We start from the raw sequence: 4,805 nt of genomic DNA, 5'->3' as shown, positions 1-4,805 counted from the left end.
TCTCGAGGAACGACTTGAAAATTAAATCATTTATAGTCATCTCCTTTAGGTATTATATGGTATAGAGGATTTGGTTTGGTTTGGTTTGGCTTGGTATGGTTTGGTTTTCGAAAGGAATTCCAAATCCTCATTGTCATTGTGAACAACAATCTAGTGTAGTGATATTTCCGCTGCGGCAGCACCATCAGCATCGGCATCAGCATCAGCTTCAGTATAGCGAGCGATGTACTCGAAATAACCATTAGATACGATAGAGTATAGTATAGAGTATAAGATACAGGTTGAAAAGCTAGAAGAAATGGCAGATGCCACCCTTTTTTGGGTTATTTTCAAGAAAAAGCATCCTTGAGTACTTCACTCCTTATAAAACCTCTATCATACATATAAACCTCTGGCTGGCATAAATTTTAATATTTAGTACTTTTTTGTTTGTTCCCACTTTATTTTTGGACCATAGGGTTGCCATCGTTTTATTTAGAAAACATTTACAAAATATTAAAAGAATTAAAAAAAAAAGTATTTCATATTTATGTACTATACGAGCGGTGTTTCAAAACTAGGGTCTATCCAAATAAACTGGACTGTAATTATTATATATAACCAACCTCTGTCTATCAACTCCTACTCTCACCTCCCCGTGGTGAACATCTGGTGCCTAGTACCTCAACTGGAGATTGGGTTCCAACCCCAGTGGAAAGTTGTTGGGGGCAGCAAACGAGAGAGGTGGGGAGAGGTGTTTCCACTAAGGCACCTCTTATTATCCAGACACACGGCAGCGGAGGAATTCCCGAGATGGAATCAATGGTGGCGTCTACAGTTCCAGTAAGGTTGAACTACTTAGTGAACACCTTATAGGGCTTCTTCGACTTATTCGGAGCCCAGGCCTGTAAGGAGCGGTTTTATCCGGCTCCCCATCCTTGGAGTTATACTAAGGATCTGGCCCTCCAGGTCGGGGTTTGTGCGTCGGGGTGACTTCCTGGCCACGTAAAAGCTTTCATAGTTGCGAAGCACCAACAAGCCTCGGATACGGACGGATTTACTGTTGACAACCAACGCAAACGAATAAAGGACAACGAACTTCGGATATGCACGTGGAATGTTAGGTCCTTTAACAGACCACGTGCGGCCGAAGAATTAGCGGAGGCCCTAGACTGCTATAAAGCAGACATCACCGCCATCCAGGAAATACGATGGGATGGGCCGGGCAAAAAGAGGATGAAAAATTGCGATATTTACTATGGTGACTGCTACCACGAAAACCAACAGCGCTTATTTGGATGGAGCCAGACTTATGCAAGAAGTCTTGAGCTATAGGTGCATCAATGAGCGCCTCATGACCATACGCATCAAGGCTAAATTCGGCAACATTAGCCTGATATGCGTGCACGCCCATACAGAATTGAAAGACGACAACACCAAAGATATGTTCTTCGAGCTCCTAGACAAAACATATAAGCAGTGCCCTAGCTACGATATTAAAATAGTCCTGGGCGATTTTAATGCCAAGCTAGGAAGGTGTAATAATCGGGAAGAACAGCCTGCACGACAACACTTCCGACAATGGATTCAGGCTCATAGACTTTGCCGCGGGGCGAAACGTTATGGTAGCCAGTACGCGTTTTCCACACCTCAACATCCACAAGGGAACTTGGACTTCTCCAGATCAATCTACCGTCAACCAGATTTACCATATTGCGATCGACGCCAGACACGCTTCCAGCATTATTGATGTACGAACTAACATCGACTCGGACCACTACCTCGTTGTAGCCAAGGTAGCACTTCGGATTTCCAGACCCAAGGCAAAACAAGTAACCTCTCTCGAAGTTCTCTGCCGCCAACACAATGTATCGAAAACCAGTGGCAACAATGCTAAGATGCAATCAGAGAAGCCGCCTCTGATGTGCTGGGTTTCAAACAGCCACCAACAAGGAACCCCTGGTTTGATGAGGAATGTCAGCAGGCAAATGCAGTCAAACAACAGGCACGCAAAGCGGCGCTGAATAAAAGGACGAGAGCTGCTCGTGAGCTCTATGAGCAGAAGAGGCGAGAGGAACGCCGACTTCTCAGAAGGAAAAAGAGAGGGCATGAGAAGCGTGCGGTCGAAGATGTTGAGAGGTGTAAAAGCAGGAATGAGGTTCGAAAGTTTTATGAACAGGTGAAACGAAATTCACAGGTACATAAACCTAGAACCGAAGGCTGCAAAGACGAAAGTAGAAACATCATAGTGGAACCGCAGTCAATGCTGAGGATATGGAAGGACCACTTCTGCAGACTGTATAACGGCGACGAAGAACTGAATTCCGCTGTCAGGCAGGATGATCCATTCAATACAGACGACGAAAGCCAACAATCCCGTCCTCCCGACTTAGACGAAGTAAAGATTGCCATATCTAAGTTGAAGTCTAATAAAGCCGCTGGAGCAGATGGCTTGAATGCCGAGCTCTTTAAAGCAGCTGGCGATAAGTTGGTTAGGAGCATCCACCAACTTATCTGTAAGATATGGTCGGAAGAAAACATGCCCGATGAATGGAACCTCAGTATTGTTTGCCCGATCCTGAAAAAAGGAGACCTTCTAAACTGCACCAACTATAGAGGAATAAGTCTACTTAACATCGCCTATAAAATCTTCTCTGCCGTAATATGTGAACGTCTAAAGCCCATCGTCAACAACCTGATAGGTCCTTATCAGTGTGGTTTTAGACCAGGAAAGTCCACAGTTGATCAAATATTCACATTACGGCAGATCCTGGAAAAAAACCAAAGAACACCAAATCGACACTCACCATCTTTTCACCGATTTCAAGGCCGCATGTGACAACATCTACAGGGACGAGCTGTATAGAGCCATGTCTAGTTTTGGCATCCCTGCCAAACTCGTCTGTTTGTGCACGATGACCAAGGAGAATTCACGCTGCTCCATAAAGGTTGGAAACAACTTAACAGAACCTTTTGATGTCAAAAAAGGTTTTAGACAAGGTGATGCGCTGTCGTCCGATTTTTTTAACATCGTGCTTAAAAGAATATTGAAGAGATCACACGTCAACACTAGAGGCACTATCTTTCAAAAGTCTGTCCAATTACTGGCATATGCTGATGACATTGACATAATCGGAAAAACTCAGCGTGATGTCAATGGGGCTTTTGTGAGTATTGAGGCAGAGGCGGCAAAAATGGGTTTAACGGTTAATGAGGGCAAAACAAAGTACATGCTGTCGTCTAGAAAGGACATACAACACCGACGTTTTGGTCAAAACGTCACAATCGACAGACGTAACTTTGAGGTAGTCAAGGACTTCGTCTACCTAGGCTCCGCTGTAAACGCGGAAAACAACACCAGCGCTGAGATCAAACGCTGAATAACTCTTGCTAACCGCTGTTTCTTTGGACTAAGAAAGCAATTGAGTGGTAAAGTCCTCTCTCGAGGGACAAAAGTGTTGCTATATAAGACCCTTATCATCCCCGTCCTGCTATACGGTGCAGAAGCATGGACCATGACAAAAGCGGATGAAAGCACCTTGGGTCGCTTCGAGAGAAAAGTTCTTCGTGTGATCTACGGTCCCGTATGCATCGAAGGGGAGTGGAGGAGAAGATGGAACGACGAGCTGTACGGGCTGTACAGCGACGTAGACGTAGTCCAACGACTAAGATAGCTGGGTCACGTAGAGCGCATGGAAACCAATGTTTCGGCCCGGAAAGTCTTCGAATCCGCACCCACAGGACAGCGCAGTAGATTAAGACCGCGGATCAGGTGGCGCGCACATGTGGAAGGAGACCTCACCCAACCGTCTTGTTGAAAAAGGAAAATTGATAAATTCGGATGAACACCACCACGTCTTGATCTTGCAACGGACAAATTACTCGAAACAATAGTTTAGAGTTTAATGCTTCAACATTTGCAACTCCAGGAATATTCATCAGTTTTCATTCGGAAAATTGAATTTCGGATGCTAAATTAAGTATTGAGATTCGTTTGTTAACTGTGAACTATGGATGTGGAATGCTGTACACAACAATGTATTCTAACACCCAGTTTTGAATTCAAAATTTTGAGTCCCATGTGCACAGGTACTTCATCTTTAAACCTTTCCTCTTTTCCTAACGCTGACTCCCAGTGTATTTTAAGTTAAAACATGGTAATGATAGTAATAACATCTTGAGTGCCTGGGAATTTGAAAAAATTCCTTTGTAATGGGACGATTAAGCCGACAATAATTAACGCCTAGTGCTCAAAAAGTGCCCACGTTTGAATCACCACTTTTGTATACCGTTTTTCGATTTCTAATCAATGCAATATGCATTATGCATTATCCATTATCCATTATCCATTATCCATTATCCATTATCCATTATCCATTATCCATTATCCATTATCCATTATCCATTATCCATTATCCATTATCCATTATCCACTATCCATTATCCATTATCCATTGTTCATTATCCATTATCCATTGTCCATTATCCATTAGCCACTATCCATTATTGATTATCCATTATCCATTATTTATTATCCATTATCCATTATCCATTATCCATTATCCATTATCCATTATCCATTATTCATTATCCATTATCCATTAGCAATTATCTATTATAGATTATTCTTTAACCATTGTTAAATGACAAAGATTTATCTAATATTATGATACTTTGAATGACAGCTGAGTTTGGCTGGTGTCAAATGAGAGTGCTATCTATTTTGGAGCCCAAAGTTTTTGATAAGTCGATGATGAAAAAGTATTAAGTCGCAGGGATTATTGTTTTGACAAGACCCGCAAAGTAGAAATTCAAAAAGTTATGTA

The sequence above is a fragment of the Eupeodes corollae genome, chromosome 2 (genome assembly GCF_945859685.1).
Source record: "Eupeodes corollae chromosome 2, idEupCoro1.1, whole genome shotgun sequence".
In the NCBI taxonomy this organism is placed as follows: Eukaryota; Metazoa; Arthropoda; class Insecta; order Diptera; family Syrphidae; genus Eupeodes; species Eupeodes corollae.
The sequence above is the reverse complement of the archived record's forward strand: the minus strand, read 5'-3'. Positions refer to the sequence as shown.